This window comes from Adelges cooleyi, unplaced genomic scaffold, assembly GCF_023614345.1.
Source record: "Adelges cooleyi isolate 19-005CV unplaced genomic scaffold, UGA_ACOO_1.1 ACOO_flye_CR_arks_rails_tigmint_CR_PRNA_306, whole genome shotgun sequence".
Classification (NCBI taxonomy): domain Eukaryota; kingdom Metazoa; phylum Arthropoda; class Insecta; order Hemiptera; family Adelgidae; genus Adelges; species Adelges cooleyi.
In genome coordinates this window covers 2,200,913-2,219,899 of record NW_026095977.1, presented here as the reverse complement: position 1 = coordinate 2,219,899, position 18,987 = coordinate 2,200,913, and the positions used below count along the sequence as shown (strand labels likewise).

At 33.9% G+C, this 18,987-nt stretch overlaps 1 protein-coding gene across 5 annotated transcripts in view; it reads right to left on the bottom strand.

Annotated features, from left to right (window-relative positions):
• The window catches only part of LOC126839479 (trehalase), an 87,019-nt gene that overhangs the window by 45,384 nt on the left and 22,648 nt on the right, over positions 1–18,987 (bottom strand). For 2 of the 5 annotated variants that reach the window (XM_050574793.1, XM_050574796.1), the window contains exon 1: positions 4,175–4,306. The exons of the other annotated variants lie outside the window; for them this stretch is intronic. The gene's annotated coding sequence lies outside the window, so the exon portion shown is untranslated. Of the gene's footprint in view, positions 1–4,174; positions 4,307–18,987 lie in introns of those variants that run through there. 5 annotated transcript variants of the gene reach the window in all.

The window sequence follows — 18,987 nt, the reverse complement described above, 5'->3', positions numbered from 1 at the left end:
TTTTCTTCGCATCTTTTAAGCTTAAAATTAATAAAAACAAACCCGTTTATGAGTCAATAAGATAATTAGTTAAGGAAATACAAGATCTTTTGTGAGAAAGGTGGAAAAATCTCTCTCTCTCTCTCTCTCTGAAAATGTAAACAATGACATGCTAGTACTATAGCATTCTTATTCTAAGCCCACGACAACACGATTTTTGCACACGAACAAATACAAGATTCACTATAAACATTAAACGTGATATCATAATTACCGCGGATATACCATTTAACGTACCCGCGATGCTGTCCAGCTTTGGCAGGGCAGTTGACCTATCATCACATTATTATCTTATTTTTCAACTGGACGCGTTACCGGGTTAAATTATTAACAGCTGAGACCAAAGGCGGAAGTCAGGGGTCAAGTTTCACGACAATGTTGTATTGAACATTTTCGAAATCTAAATTCGGCAGTCTACATTTTAGGTACCTATATTTCTGTGTGTTGTTCTGTCGACCGATTTCGTGCAAACCCGTACAAGCAGTATGTTAATTAAACATTATTATCCGGCTTTCTTGTTCCAATGAAACAAGTGACTTTTTATGTGATATGTACCTATGTACTTTGGCTGTGGGGGCATTGTAATCGAACGATGGCCGACGGCCAAAACTGGTAATTGTCAAGGTAGGTATAACAGCCAGCCGCGCTGTAATCCAACATGAATAATCTATATTATTATAATATATACTTGAGATATTGTAATTATTATTTTACGCGCGTTTTTGTTATATATATATATATATTCTTTTTTTTTGATACCGTAGATAATGCGTTAACAATTTATCATTATCATTTTTTTTTTTTTTTTAAATGTACTATAAAAATGTACACCATCGTTGCTCGTCCAACAAAATAATATAACGACCGATTGCGCAATCGTAGAGGAAAAAAAGTGTACATAAAAAAAAAGAAAAATGATGAAAATCGTGACGACGACGTCTTGCGGGCAAGAAAGCACACAACAAGTCCTAACCGCCATACTAATGTGTGGAAGGTCGCATTCATCATGATTTAAACTTTTATCAATGCCGTTACCGTGGAATCCCTGATCTTGAAATAGATTCCGCATTAAGGAAGAATAGATGAGAGCGTTTGAAGTGCACGGCAGATAGTGGAAAAGCAATACTGTACCTCGACGGTTAACATATATATAAGTAGGTATTGTCTAACGATAATAGTATTTAAAGCCAAACGATTGCGTGCAAAACTCATCTTCCCGGACTTGTCTCGAAATGAACACTTGTACTACTTAACGTCAAAAAATTATATTTCAACCTAAATATGTTATTGGACTGGCAAGAAATTTCACGTCGCCTCTTTTATTGCGGTACGCTTACTGTTGAGATAAGAGATTAGTGATAATGGTTTAGAAATAAAAGATAGGAATACCACAGATATTGAAAATACATATAGATTGCTAACTATTGATAAGAATGGATGGCAGATTGATATCACATTGTATAAAAACACTGAAAAAAAAAATTATTAATTAAACCCAGTGAGATAATGAGTGGCCGAGACAAATTAATATATTAAGTGATAAGAGACAAGAGATAAAATAGATGTTAATGTGAATATTGACATGATCTGATCCTTTTTTTTTTGGGAACTTATAATGTGTTAATGACAAACTTACAATAATACAATAACAATTCTAAGTATGACTCAAGTGTAGAGTATTGAGATTAAACATCATACACTATTTGAATGAACAGTTTGTATTTTAATATTACAAACGGTTATAGTAATAATAGATTTTTTATTGATCACATTTTTAATTTTTGGGAAACTTTTACAGTACAAGTTATAATATTATAATATAGTGTTGTGCACACCGCGGCATTTCGAAAGTACATTAAATTCGTTTGCAATCCAACGGACAGTAATAATAATAATAATAATATAATATATTAATGGCGAATACCGGTTTCCGTCTGGCGTTTAATTACCAGAAGAAGATGGTCGTAGCAAATGTACTCTAAATACCTTAGCGCGATATTATTATAAATTGTATTGCTGTGTGTTTAATAACCACCTAGCGTTTAATTACTGCAAACGGAAAGCGAAATAATTGGGTTAATCGGTTTGGTCGTTATATTCTCGAAAAACGGCTAAAATCCAATCGACCTTCTGTGCACACAATAATAATAGATAATATATTTTCCGTCGATTTCACACTCAAAAACCCTGACCAGCTTAACCGTTGCCGGTCGCCCCAATCCCATTTCAATATTGTTTCAAATCGAGTGTCTTATCCTAACTGAATGAATCTCCCCGTATACTCACATAGATAATATATTAGTAAGTATTTTATAGTTGTGTGTAAAATGTATGAAAATTCAAAGGCAGGCGTGTGATGTACAAAAAGTCCAAAGAGAGTAAAAGCCAAGAAACTATAGAAATTTGTGTGATTATAATAGTTGGAAAAAACGCATTAGCTGCTCCTCTGTATGTTTTTTTTGAACATGCAATTATGACATTAGTTTTCAAAATGGTGGTGGTAGGACGGTGGCAGTCGAATAAATTAACTATGTTATCTAATTATTTGGTTACAACCACGGGACATTGTGTAGGCTTACGTTTTGTCTGTCTGAAAAACCTAGTCACATAAGTACCTATTATTATTGTCCAGAAGAAAATGTAGAAAATGTGAAACCGTAAACGTGTAAGTATACTAAATAATATGGATATGACTTGTACGTTTCCACGGTCACATATTAAACGGCACGTGAGTCATGGAAATAGTTAATTTCAAAACCAGTCAATCAAAAATAATAATAATTAAACTGCCAAAACGGTATAGGTAGGTATGAGTCACCTGACTGGACGCGTACAGCGTGCACAACTGTGACATTGGAAGGTTTATAGGAAGGAAATCCACAGACGATTACTATACCAGACATTGTCGGTGGATTATTATTGTATATTTTAATTGTCCCTTTAAAACGTCCCAAAGAAGTTTTCTTGCAATTCCGTATAAGGGCGGAGATGGGCATTTTTTATTTAACATACACGCGAATAAAGTTATTAGTGAATAAGGAAATACATTTTCTTTGTTTAATTATGGACTTATTACCTGTATTTTTTTAAACTTGAGTAATATGTAAAAAATAAATTTAAAAAAACTGTGTAGAATATTTGTTTGTAGCATAAAAAAAAATAAACAAAGATAACAGATTTAAAATAAGACATTTTTCGTTGACTCCAAAAACCGCACACATTTATAAGGTTAAAACCGCATACTTTTTAAAATTGCTGTATCCAAAAACCGCACATTTTATAATGATGTATAAACTATGATTTAATATTTATTCAAAGAACATTTTTTAGGTACAACTTATGTATTGAAAAATTTTAATTAATTTAATTTAATAAAAATTTTTAAAAAAATGATCAAAATTTTTTTGGCTGTACTTGATTACCGACGTTTTTAAGAAAGTTCAAACGATCTCCGTCCTTAAAAATTCTTAAAAAATCTCTCTAAAAATTCTTCCCAACATTTAAACAAGTGTTCTTAAAAAATAAACCCAATTTAATTAAAATTGAGTCTCAAGTGTCTCATGAATGTCATTAGAAGCCTTACATTTATTACGTACCTCTTGTACGTTGTACCTTTTTTTTACCCAATATAAGTGTGCGGTATTTGGCTGTATAATTTACCTACCTAGCAACTGATTAAGTGTGCGGTTTTTGTCTACCTACCTTTTTGGGATTGAAATTATAAGTGTGCGGTTTTTGGCTGCAACCACATTTTTATCTATTTTTTTATGTTTCCCCTAAAACTACTTAATTAATACAAATTAACTAAGTGGTTGTGCCCTGTTTTTTGAACGTTCGTTTTCTGCTTTAAGAAAAATAATGATTTTTGCTTGGTGTTTCAATGACAGACTGGACAGTCTTACAGATTTCCCTAGGCACCCTTTTGTATTGTAGTTGTGCCTATGTTCTGTGTATGAAGTGTAACATTTGTATTCAATATTATATTAACGTGCTTAAAAAAAAAAAATTTTAAAAAAAAGCGTCGTACAGGAAACAAAAACTCAGAAAACAAAATGTGTGATTTAATAAAAAAACAAAATGTTTCAATCCGTCAATTGCAAATAATAAATAATTAAAACTAATGTAGTATGCTCACCGTTGCTGTGAGTTTAATCCGGAGTTCTGTATTTTGTAAGTCGTTGTAAAAAAAAAAAAATTATATAACACTTAAAGAATATACATAACCTGTTTGGTAACTACATTAGTTTACTAATTACTAACGTTCCGATTGAAGTAAAATTCGATAATGAAGTTTCGATGGTATATTGAACGGTTTTTAATTAAAAGAAGAAAAAAAAGCTATTCGTTTGTTTAACTAGAGTAAATATTCAAACGCGATTAAATATGTTTAAAAATAGAAAATTAATAACTATTAATCGACAAACTTGCGCTGACCCCGTTGTAAGTGAAAAAAAATTGCGCGTTTTAAATTGTTACATATTAATTGGATAAGAAAGTCATCGTTTTTTATTGATAGGTTAAAAAAATATATACATATATTGTGTATGCCAATCAGGCTGTCGTTTAACCCTGTACCGTGATACGACTAAAATCAATAGCTGTAACATAATCTCGTGTTCGAATGAAAAAAACAAAGATAATAATTAAAAAAAAATGATCTATCAATAGTCTCTGCTGTTTCAACGTGTATCTAATACCTACATTATTAACGTTTAAATATATTTTAGAGCTCGTGAAATCTTAAATATTCCATCGAGACTCTACACTTAGCAATAGCTAAATATTGTAGAATTGGTATATTATCTAGCTATAGAGAGATATATATCTTTAATTCAGTATTCGCATAGGTGCCTTTTTATTTGAGTTTTTAACTGCTCGCCACCAGTCGACCAATTTCTATAATTTATACACTTAAAATAATCCTACAAACACTAGTAAATACACACATTTAACTATTAGTAAAAATATCAGAGTGGAAAAATACAATTTATAAAGTCCTAATTATGTGTGTAAGCTTAGGGAAGCTAAGACCCGACTAGGGGACGTTACCTCAAAGGGCTTAAGACAGTCAAAATTAGATTCTATCATTTGGTGAGTTCAGAATTGTGTTTATTTTAAAAAAACTTTACATGCATTTTTTGATAATTTAAATGCAGAACATTATATAAAACAGTATTAAAAAAAAAAAAAACAATTGTTTTTCCACCCTCCGTTTAACTTTGGTCGAGATTTCTTTCTTTTCCAATGGAGATCTCTCCTGTGGGTAGAATAAAAGCCCAAATGATGTTCATTACGCAAGTAAACCCCCCCCCCACGGTTTTGGCCCCATCCAAGCTTTTCGCGGTCGAACGGTGTGCAAATTGATTTGAGAAAAATTATATTATCTACCTATCTGTTATTACACAACCGGTCACGGTCCTAACACCACTCGTTGGGATGACGTGCAAGTAATAGTCAAATACGTCAGGACGATGTCGTTCAGTAGGTTAGGCACATGCGCATTTAGGTAAGTACATATATGTATATTTTTTTTTGCTTTATTCGAAAAACGTACTCTCGACATCTCAATTGTGTTGGTCGAATTCGGTTCGGTCGAGCCCAAATTGATTTGTAAGCGTTTAGGAACAGATGAGACGAGGGGAATTCCACAATTATTCGGTTTTGTTTTTTATACAAAACGCGTTTACAACTTTTAAAAAAATCTTTAGGCTGAATTAAAACGAATATTTTACAAATTTAATCGACCCATCAGATGGTAATAAATTAGGCGAAATTTTAAAGTTTCCGGTGAAAAAATAAAATTGGTTTTTTGTGCAGAGCCGACGCATTGCGAATTGTGTACCTACATATGAATTATTGATGAGCTGCTTTATGTTAATTCCGAAAATGATAATAATAATAATATAATATATGCATAATACAAATTTAGCAATATCGAATTCTGTACGGTTATTCGGTTGGTCGCAGTACTGTAGTAGACATTCATCCCTTTTTGGGCCGACCGTCGCTATAATAGTAATAATAATATATTTACACACTACACCAGCTGAGAAAAAAATAAATCAGATGAAACGCAAATAATTGTCAATTCGTTTCGGTTGAAATGCAAATCAATAGTGATCGAGGTAATGAAATATTACAGGAAATGAGTAACCTAACCTCTTCCTTTTGTGGCTAGCATATTTTGTCCACTACAAGATTGTCTAAAGGAAGCAAATAGTTTAGAAAAGAGATGTATTAGTTTAGAGATCAATTTGTAAAAGTCGGTCTAAGTCTAATCATTTTAAATGTATATTTTTCTGGAATATTATAATAAAAATACACAAATTATCCAAAGCGCACAGAACGTTCCAATCGATTTCTTATAGGAATATTACATCTAAGCGAGGAATCTAACTGTAATAATAGTTTGATTAACAACTATTGAGTTTAAGTCTGTCTAGGGCGTGCCAGTTGATGGATTATGCATATTTATTTTCAAATTTAAGCAAAGGTTAAAAAAAAAGCCCCATTAGTTTACACTGTTTGGTGTTTGTGAATAACATGATATTAAGATCATTATTAAGTAGTCAAATTTGTAGAATACCGCACACATTTTTCTACAATTATTGCGACAGAAAATCAATCAATGTGACTGTTTGTATTTTAACTTGAATTCTTAAGAAATTATTGTGTGCACCGTTTTATGACATTGTGTAATAATTGTAATTCTCATTGATTGTCAAGTAATTGTATGAATATGTTATCACAATAATGTTTTGCTAATTATGTACTATGTTTTATCAAAATTATTTTAAATAAAAACAAGTCTTTGGCAGACAAGTCGAGCTACTCAAGTTGGAGTATCCGCAAATCGTGTAAGTAGTGTAAATACAATAGTAGCCCCACTCGAGTTTTAATAATTTTTTTTTTTTAAAAACAAGTTTTTAATTTGTTCGTGAAACAATAACAATACCAGTATGAGTAATAGAAAAACAACTGCAGCCATATAATATAGGTGTTGGATAGTGTGGATAGAATATGTAAACAAACAAAGGCGAACAACAAAAGTGAGTATGGATTTCGCTTAGTGTCAAGATGTTCGAAAAGAAAGTGATATATAACACAGTACACAGTACACACACACAAAAAACATTTAAAAAAACGATAATAATTTTATATTAGTATTGTCGAACAATGTGCTGTTTCATCGTACCCAGCTTGTTAATTATTCTATCATTACCGGCATAGGTACATATAGAAAATGCAAGTATGTCCTACCTATTATTATGAGAGCCTTACCGCAAACAAAATATGTTCCAACGCATCAATTCAATTACCGTTTAAGAAACACAATATACTGCCAATGTCTCAGTATCGAATGGGGCACTTGGTGTCTTATTGGAAATTCAAATGTTTGTTTTAATGACCCCCAAGAGACCTCGGCCGTTTGTCAGCAGCACACCGTCTAAAACGCATATTATCACGCTATATAGTAATAATTGTTATCAAGGTCGGTCGTTGCGCCGTCTTAAATAGGTATCAAAAAAAAAAAAAATTCGAGACAAACCTGTACTGTAATAAAAAATCTAGTTATAGTCTTCCCGTATTTTTTTTTTTCGACTGTAGTTTGATCGAGCCAAACAAGATTTTGCACAATTTCAGAGACGTTAATCTCATAATGGCGAATATTTTTTTTTCTTAAAATTTTATGACAATAATTATTATTCTTCTAGTTTGTCGACGACGATGCGATTGTTTGGTGCTCGTGTCGCACAAAGACAAGACATAATAATATGTAAATAACGAGCTTAAAAGAAAATTGAACTGTTACTTCGCCCACACCACACAGGCATGACGTAGGTGTCGGTCTGATGTGGACTTGACCGGTCGTTTGTGTTAAAATTGTAGACATTTTATTAATTGACATGTTTGTCTCTGTCTGTTCTTCGTCGGCTCTAACCTTCGAGACGTTTTTGGTTCTCAACAAAATACATGATTAATGTTATGTACATCAACAACACACGGTCCATTAGTAAACATGCATTTATTGATAACGAGTGATAATTATATAATATTGATGTAATATTATTCAATATTGCACATTATTGGACATTGGCACTAATTGGATGCGTGTGTGTGTTTTTTTTTTAAATTTAATTTTAATGACTATAGTCGGTTTTGCATCTGATACAGGAAACCTAAACCGGTCGGATGAGAGCGAATGTTGGAATTTAACCCATTCAATGTTTATTATCATTACTACTGTTGAGTAGCCATGTTCAGAATGCCCATCATTTCCTTATGTAACAGTAGTAGGTAATATTGTTTTAGAAATGACTTTGAGGCAACAATGCCGCCCCGTTCATCGACATCAGCTACATCATCTTCTGGATTACGGTACAATAATAATAATAATATTATTACAGCTAACCTCTGGAACAGGCAACTTTACCGCACTTGCAATAAACACCCCGCTGTGGTGTAAATTGTAAACCTTGAGCTGATGCAAGTGTCCTTAAAAAACCGTTTATAATATTGCATTTTTGGTTATTAAAAAAACATTTGTTTGGACAGTGTCGTCGGTTTCGGCGAAAGGGCGACATTTCACCGACCCTTTACCACTATTTTCCTTTGTTATTTAAAATATAGTAAAGGCCGTATTGTTAATAATGTTTACTCGGTCAAGTGAAAATATAAAAACCAACTCTTGATGAAAAATAAATCCCCCCCCCCAAAAAAAAACTGATGTGGTATATATAATTTGGGGGAAAATAATACAATTCAATAGGGTTGAGGTCACATAACCGTAGAGTTCAATACAAGAAACAGGTAGAATAATATTGTTAAGAAAGTCTACATATTTATGTTGTAAATGAACGTCACACATAATATTTATGAAGGGGTTCGTTAAAGGCAATTTTTTAAGTCTTTATTCCATTTGCAAAAGGAAAAATAATAAAAGGTTCAATAAAATGGCTTGTACATCTAATATTGTGATATTTAAATATGCGTACAACAATAATTATGACAAGACCATAAAGCATAATATTAATAAAGTAGTAATTTGCCAATGCACTTTTCGTTTTAAGCAAGAAATAGTTATAAGTAGCTTTAGTTTATAAGTAGGTTAATAATCTCTAATCGACTTAAAAAAAGAAAATACTTTATAATTGTAACCCTTAACATAGCGTTGTACTTTTAAAGGTGCATATATATTTTATACATAACATTCCGTGGCTAATCTAAAAAGTAATATTATTTTAATTATATTTTTGCCATTTAAAAATTAGTCTTTGCCAAGTTGAGGGTCAAAAAATTGTTTTTGTTTACCGAAACCCATTTCCAAAGATAAGATTATTAGTAATTTCTATAGTAAAACAAAAACACAGCTATCAATGTATAAAATATAAATAAAACACATCAATATATCAAGCAAACTATTTGTTTTCATTTTTAATTAGTGTGCGTTTTTTTTTTTTTAAACAACACCAACGATTCTTTATCTCGTTACATGTCTAAACATGCTACTTTTACAAGAAAAATTTAACTAATTAACATAGTTTTTTAATAAATTGAAAAAAATGCCAATGGTTACAGATAAATAATTATCATGTTATATAATAATATATTATTTATAGGCATATTACGAGGCAAAATCTTTTACTTCATTAATCATTTAAGGAAAAAAAAATACGATGTTTTTTTAAATTATATAAGCGATCGAGTAAATTCCAATCGAATTTCTAGAAAACGATAATATTACCTAATTTCTTTATTTACACAACCAGAACTTTGGTTTATTTTTGTCGAGGTTAACGTATATGAAACCGAATGTGGAAAACAGCGTACTCGGGTCGGTATAATCGCTATTCTTAGTTAAAAAGAAACAAAAGAAAACAATAATTTTTGGACAATCCACGTCAATCGTTTGGGATTTTGTTTTGTCACACAAAATGAGTGTTTGGCGTTTTTTTTTTAAGAGACATTTTTGGCATGTATAGGTACCGCGATAAAGGCAAAAGTATACGTACCTACAAAACATAGTAGATAATACTATTATGTTATTACACCTATGTGCAATATATCAGTATATGTATAACTTTTTTACCGTGCAAGAACTAAAAAATGAACGCGTGACCTTGTGGTGTACACACGAATTGTCATAACGTATCAGTCCGGCATACCTACCAGACAACAGAATGAATATTATACTTACATTGCATGCGCACATTCTTCGGACAATCTGACATGCAATAAGATAATGTTATGTACACACTACACAAATTAAAAATCAACCGAGACACATTTTTCTCTGCCAAACCGGCATGGCACTCTAACCACCGACCAGAGCTCTATCGACATAAAAAAACTCGAATGGTAGTAGCTAATTAACATTTTTTTTTAAATAACCAATAATTTGCTGAAAAATGTCTACCAGTTTTTGGATAAATACTTTAAGTTTAAAATTTAGCACAGAAGGAAAGTGTATTTCTACCGCACTCCATCGCCCGTCCAAAGGTTAGGTTAGGTTAGAGATTAGGACTGAAAGAAAATAAATAAGATAAACAATTGAATAATGCGCACTGCTGTGTTAAAACAACGTAATATAGACTAAAGTGTCTGCCCGAAAGGAAAACAACTTGCCAATGTTTTATAAGAAAACTAGTGTCTTGTCCTGAAGCGAATCACCCTGTACGCGCACTTTCTTCGTACCACAGCTGTATACGAAATAGTTTTTTTTTTTATAATTTTGCCACAGCTGCTTTTGCGAGAAAAATTCATTATTTCCCAACGCTAACGCCACGCCTTTTTAAATTTATAATATTGACCTTGTTACCACAGCCAACGCGAAAGTTCTGGAAGTCCATTAAATATAGTTTTAATTTATTATTTCGGTAGAGCCAAAGTAATACCCAACACAACCCCCCGCAGTGCACTAGTATACACCTGTATGGGTTTAAATTTTCAAAACCGAGGGTAACTATTTCATACTACATATTCTATAATTAAATACAGAACAAGATAGATAGGCGATTGCCGCACGGTAATACATATTATAGCGTATATTTAAATAATAATAATAAAACAAATTGGATATTAAATTAATGTCATCAACCTATCTTCGAAAACGTCATAAGAACCAATAAACACCTTAAGATGCAACCTTCAATATTATATATTGTACACACTTCTATTAGTACAGTAAATTATAACCAGGAGTCTTTAAGTGTAGTTGATTTTGTCATAAGACATTTATCGTTCATTTTTTATTGGTAACTTATTATTGGCCAAGCAATAACTGTCCTATTTTATCTGCCGAGCTCTTTGTTGGTACAGTGTCAGCCTAAACGTAAACAAGGAACCGCGGAAATTAAAATGATTGAAGAACATTAGTAACATCATAATGTTATGATATTAGCTGTTTAACGATGGGCGTAAAATAGCTGAAGCCGGTGTTCGGTGCAATTGTCTAAATTGTGTCGTCGGTGCAATAATAATAATTATTATTATAAAGACAAAAACGGAGACAATAATAATTATATCGTTGTGATTTGGACAAGGCCATCACCAGAGCACCGCAATTATTGTTGTTGTCACACCTCGTGGATCGCAACACACTATACAGATGGAACAGGAACACTCAAAGTATGGAAAAAGCCAGGTAAAAGTATGTGTACTTATGTGTACGGTGCTGCAATTACCGTACTCGTTGGGTGAATAATAATATTGTGATTAACATTTTTTTTGTTAATTCTTGTAATAGTTTGGTCGTGAAACGTAGTCTGGTCTTCCGCCCTAAAAAAAAAACACCCTGTTGCGGTATTCGCGCTATTGATTATTTTAAAAGCAAACCGCAATATGGTGTGCCAAGGAAAGCACACTAAACTCTTGTGTGTGTTAGTTTATTTTTCGTATCTAAACCTTCAGACCTGGAGACGGACAATATAAAAAAAAGTACAGCTACCCGATATTGTTGTATAATATATGAACATCGGGGTGGGTAGTCGTTATTATTATTATTTTTACTTCATGCCACGCTTATCCGCTGCAAATAGGTTCCAAATAAAATATAAAAACGACACTTGCTTTTTTATTCGAGTCTGTTCGAGCGGAAAGTTTCTCTAGGTATACTATACAAAAGATACCTATTTTTTTTTTATTATATCATTTCAAATCAATTTGTCCGCTATAGAATATACTCATGTTGACTTGATCATTTTTGCAATACAATTTTACAGTTTTAGGAGAAAAATACGTCACAAAAAAACCATAAACAATCCTAATTTTTAGTGTAACTAAATTATACACTTGAAAAGTAAAACTAACAGGTCATTTTTTTTCTTCGTTTTTTAGAGTTTTCTTAGTGTATCAATGTGTTAACCGACGTTGATATTGATACATTTAAATGTGATTTGATACGAATACAAGAATCTTGTATTGAATGCCGTTTGAACCTTCGCTCTATCACTGTGAGTCATATATTACCTAGTATCTGGTTTACAGGGTGACCCACAAACACCTAGCAAATTAAATGACTTTTGTTGTAATGAATTCGTTTTAAGATATTTTTTTCAAAATTAATTTTTAATCATTTACGTTATAAACACTGCGGTTTGTATTATTCTTAACTGTTTTACTTTTTTTTAAAACATTTTTTGGTTACTTTACTTTAATACAGCTCAGAAAACTATAAAGAAAAACGATTTCGATAATACATTTGTCGTACAACGCAAGTAGTTCAGGGTCGCCGGTAGGTAAGTACAAAAAAAGGCAGTCAACAAAGGCGCAAAGGCGATTCACTTTGGCTGGGCAAGAACATAATAAATTACTTTTGACCGACGAGCTTTTGGAGCGAGCAAAACTTTTCCAACACTTACAAGCACTGTGCATTGTGTTGTTTCTCGAAGCATTGGCACTGATATTTTATTATATAACGCGTTAATAATATTATGTGTGTCGTAGGTCCTGCAATAATAATTACTATTGTAGAAACAATAAATAGCGTTGATAATAAGACGGTATTTTGAAAGTATAGGTAGGTGTATACACGTTTTTCGGTAGCGATGGGCACCACATAAGTAAATTACAACAGTCGATTATGATGTAAATAATAACTGTTTATCAGATGAGGTCATCGCGACCCGCGGAGCGTCTACGAATTAAATCTTCAGAGTGTGTTTATTATTACTCAATATTATTTCTTGTCTTCTCGGCGTTCAATAATGACTTTTTCTAAACATTGTCTAAAATATATCGACATTATAGTTTCTTAACACCGCAACACACACTGTAGTAGACTACAATCAAATAATATCAACTAGGTATGACTAGCGATAAATGCCACCTATCCAGTTCATCATGCATTCGTGACTATTTTCTACTTGTATTTAAAAAACAAAGTCGCGTGGTACCTCAAGTTTTGAACTTTCTAATGTCCAGTTGGTTTGTGTGATCAACTTTAGTTCACTTAGAGCTAGCCAATAAAGTAAATGCTCTATAAATAAATTATTTAAGTATCAAAGTTCAGCCATTGCATCATGTTTGGACCCATTGCCAATGGACTTAATTAAAAATTTCATTTTTACTCAGTTGTGGTTATTTTGCTTGGTAACGGGGTTTAGTAAACGTAAACAGTGAAACTAAAAACAAAAAAAAAAACAAAATTTTAGCACGTTGACCTGTCTACGGTTACAAGTGTAAATGTCACGAATTTTCTTCTCGTCTTATATAATTGAATTCCAATTTTCGTTTAAAGTCCTTAACAAGCGAGTCCACTCACAGGACTGTTTTGTTTCCTAGTGATATGAAAACCTTCTAAACCACAGCGCGGTCCGTGTTATGCTATCGCACGAGAGCCATGTGCAATGCAAAATCCTACCCAAAACCGGTGACCAGCAAAATTTTTTTGGCGCACAAGTAGAGTTCATCTACTGCAACCGCGATCAACCATTTCGGGATCATTTATCGAATCCATTTAGTTCAACTAACGACCAACGAGTACGCGCTTCGAACGAGTCTGAACCGTCAAACGATTTGGTGATCTGCGAAAGGATCGACGACGTACAATTGAAAATGACTGCTACGGATTTCAGCAGACAACAGTTGAACGATATTGGGAAAAAATCCACGGTTCGTTCAACTCCAAAGCCAAATCCAAGTACGGCGGTGAAAACATGCGCGAAAAATTCTAACCCTAATATAAGTTGCTCGAAAACCGAAGAAAAAGTCAAAGGCAAGCCGGTCGATTTGCCAGTAAGAAATCCATCGGCGGCGGTTAAAAATAAAAAGTCCAAGTCGAGTTTGACGAAATGTAAAGAAATGCGAAAACCGATATCCGTCGGAAAGTCATTGCGAAAGATAACCAACAGAAACCAAAGCCCAAAGTCAGAGGCGTCTCCGACTTTCTCGACTGTAACGTACACAAAGCTCTCCACTAAGTGTACGAAATCCGAACAGGAAAAGTTGATCGAACAAAGCAAAATCCGACTGTCCCAAGACAGAGAGTTCCAGAACTGCATTCACAACGTTAGCAAATCGAAAACGCGACCTCAAATCAAGCCAAAGATTAAAGATCAAACGACTACGGTGAAAACCGTTTCCAAAATCAACACGGGGTCTGTTTCCAAGAGGCCGGCAATTACAACTGATGGAAACAATAGTAAACCTCCTCCCATAAGGCGTCCGTTGGCATTTGCTCGACCTTCGAATGTCACATCGTTACCCAGCAAAAGATCTACCGCGACGCTTGCCGTTTCGAACAATGACAAAAGGTCACAGCAGAAGAAGGCGAATCCGCTGACTGGTCAGACTACTAAAATGCCTGCTGCTACAAGTACTGCGTCCAATGTGAACGGCCCCCCGAGCAAGCAAGCTGAGTGTAAAAGCGATTCAATGGAAGTCGTCCACGTTGAGGTGTTGGAAACAGATATTTTAGCATTTGAAGACCTTTCCAACGAACAAAACGACGATTTGCCAAGTGAATCCGACGAGAGCCAAAACCACGACGTGGAATCGGTAAGCACATGTCTCAGTGCAGATGATCAACCCGAACGGATCGCCAGTAATGATAATATTTCAAAAGCATATTACTGTGATACGAATAATAACGTACCCGACGAAGAGCTTCGTTCTGCTGATCCGACGACCAACGAGAACTTGCCAAGTAAATCTGACGAGAGCCAACCTGACAACGATTCGATAAGCACATGTCTCAGCCTTGACGACCAATTCGAACGGATCGTGACGAATTTAAAATTAAATACTGTTTTTCCGAATTGGACAAACGATTGTCAAGATACTGAATGCACTCCAAAGCCGAGTTTACCCGACTCGAGCACGACAAGTAATTCGAAAAAATCGTCTAGAATACCGACTTGGAGGAAATGCGACAAATCAAATAGAAACGTGACGGTACTATTGAAGCCGGAACTACCAGACTGTAGGTTAGTGTACTTAACAACTCGGTATTGTCCAATGGACAAATTGTCATTCCTCCAATATTTAACAAGCTATAAACACATTGATATCTCCTTACGCTGCCATTTTGTCAATTGATAATAAAATTGAGTGAGGATAGTATGCAATAGCCTGGTATTATAGTCCAGTCATGGTATTGGGAGTGTGAGAGTGAGAATCACTGAAGGCTACTAGCTCCTGGTGGTTTTTAGCTGTTAAACCTGGTAAACTCAGAAATCGTTGTCGTCTATGACACCCCGTATGTATTGCTTTAATTGGGCAGGTATTTAGTGAAATGAACCGAGTCGGATATCGGGTCAGGGTTTGATCATTTATTATTATTTTCCATTCCAATAGACATGCCTGGATTTACTTGACCAAGTTACTAATAGTACTGGTAGACACTAACCCGGATTTAAATCTCGTCCGGTCCGCAAACTAGCTGAAATCTATCAAATGTAATATGCTAATTGGAATCCTCTACTACTAGCATTAAACGGAAACCCCGTTTTGCGTTTAATCGATGGGATGAATTCCTAAGGTCCTAAGATAAAATAATAATCACCGGTGCGGTTTGCGGGAAGTGACGGTTTAAATGATATATTTGCCGACATAATACTGAAATCAAATAACCAGCCAATTGTAGCGACACACAATTCCAGTAGTTAAACGGTTTGAAATTTAAATAAAACAACATGATGTATACAGCGCAAAGTGCATATAATATAATGTGATAAGGGCATGTTTATTTTTTTTTGGCAATAGAATTTAGCCTTCTACACACGAATATCAGAAGGCAAAGGTCGACATTTTCGCAGTTAGAGGCCGTGTCAAGTTCATTATGAAAAAAAATTGAATGATATAGCACTGTATACAAATGCTCCGTTCTTGTAAAATTTAGAAGAAAAAAAATGCACTGTGACAAAGCTATGCGTTACGATGTGCTTCGACATTTATTTTTTTTTTTTCATTTTTAATCGCACTCAATTACTCAGCGGGTATCATTGTTTTTTTTTTTATTGCAGTTTCACCGAGGAGACTGATCAGACAGATTCTTTAACGGTGGATTCGGGCATGTTATGTCATCAATGCGACTCAAAGTATGTGGTAACGACGGCCAAATACTGTTCGGCGTGTGGCGCACTTAGAATAAATCATAATAAGAAAATTATTTAGTAAACAAGAGTTTATCGGTTCACAACAAATTAGTTAAAAAACAAATACAATAATATTATTTTAATAGAAGTAAACAGTTTCATTAAAAATCCTTACCGACTGATTGAACATACCGCTGATTATTTTAGTTTGTACGATGATGAAACTATTTCTGAAGGCGGCTATTAATCTATTATGCTAAAGGTCTTTCGTACAGTGACAGTTGTAGTCTTAAAGCTGAACTACTAGAAAACATAAGAATGACAAACCGCAATCGGTTAGAGGTATACCTACACTACTTCATTGTACAGACTTGTTACCAAAATATGTTCAGCTATTGCTATTTGCCACATTGTCAATTACATCAGCAACAGCTGCACCTGAGAGAGCATTTTCAAAGTTGAGACGTTTAAAATTCCATACTTAACATCAACAACGGCAGCAGCAACGTCTCGGCGAACTTGGCTATTATATGAAAGCAATTAATCGGCTGGACATTATTTCAATTGTTTTAATCGATAATTATCCAATTAGTGTGTGTTTTGCTAATTGATGTGTTCGTCCGACTGTGACAGTATTAAAAAATAAAAATAAATCCATTATGGAGTTAAACATTTCAACGGTAACGCAACCGTAGTACATTTCAAAGTGATTTAAGAGATAAAACACTTATGGTAAAAAAGGTGTAGAGGACGAGATTTCCAAAGGAGCCTCATAGGCGCCTTTCAAAATATCAATCAGAAAAAGATTGACAAAGATTTAACAAAAATGCATTCTTCATATTGGCCTTTGCACAGTGCCCTCGGAAATCTTGTCCACTCTGTCTTTGTGCTTTATCTCCAAATCACTTTAAATGGTGCCTTTTTCTGATTTGCACGAACATGTTAAGATGTTTAGATTCAATCACTGTCAAGGGTGTCAAGGGTGTAGTGATAGTCTGAAAAATAAATCAACTATCCATAACATGGGGTAAGTTTGCCAATATTATCCCATTTTATTGTTGCTATCAGGCGATAAGAAAAACTATAACAATGGGCTGTGTTAACCACTAGGGTCAAAGTTACCCAATGTTATGGTACCTAAGTAGTCCCGTGAGTCCTAATTACTGGACTAATACAATTACACATCAAAGTTTAACCTTTGAATTAAGATTTTTCAAAAAAGTTGCCTATACTCCTAACTCCTCAGTAAATAGGGGTTGTGACGTACTCTCGAATTGTAAGAAGTTGGTATTTTTATGAAACAATTTTTTCATCATTTTTTCGGTTTTATTGATATTAATTTTAAGTGGAACTCGATAGTTTGATTGACGGAAAACAAAAATGTGTTTGTACCACTAAATCAATTACTATTGTGTGTCTGAAACGGTTAACGCGCAATAGGCCGACCTGATATTGTTTTATTCGATTAAAGCTGTTGACATTGAACCTTTTCGCTTAAACGCTTCATTTAAACTACGTCACACGCGACGGTTTAAAAATAATATAATAAAAATAAAATAAAAAATTCACCCGACAACTATGTGTTTCCGGTTGTGTCGTCGACGGTCTTAATGATATGTTGTGTAACCGGACGGATTCTTCTAGGTACCTATATACATTTTTTTTTTTTAAACGAAAACTTTACCTAACCTTTGCCTAATTTATTGCCATTTAATCGGTTGATTTGAATTTCGCGGGCGAATTGATTTTGTGGATGGGCAAAAAATAAAAATGCGCCGATGGAGAATATTAGCGGAATTAATTCCAAGGTCCAAGTTGTTATTTTGACCCCTACAGGAAATAATTTATAACACAGTATTGTGCACATTTATACAATGCAACGCCGTAATATAATAATATGACAAACCGTGCAGTGCCAAATTACACACGGCACGTTGGGCCTTGATTTTTTTTTTTTTGTCAACTTATATGATGATGTACCGGCTATGGTTTTTTTTTTTCATATTACCGGCTGCTGATGTCCACGAGCTTCGTGTCTTTCCGTGATGATGACACTCATGACCGCAGCCAGACTGCACGGGTCAAGCGGATGCACAACAAACATAGGTAATAATTATTATTCGCAAAATAACAATGCGACATCCGCCCGAGTCCCAGCACAGAATGCCTGCACGATCTCATTTACCCGGCCAAAATGTCTCTGGCAATTTTGAAAAAAAATTTCCGCCAACTCTGGCCATTTAGTTAACTACTACTTTTACTTTTGGCGGTTAGGTTAGGTTATTCGGTATTCTATAAATTACAAGAAAAATCGTGCCCACCGAAAGTTTAAACTGTTGTGGCTAACAGATTTGGATTAATCTATTCTATTTTTTGGATAAATACTCTAGTGTGGTGACACGATAGGTAAAAA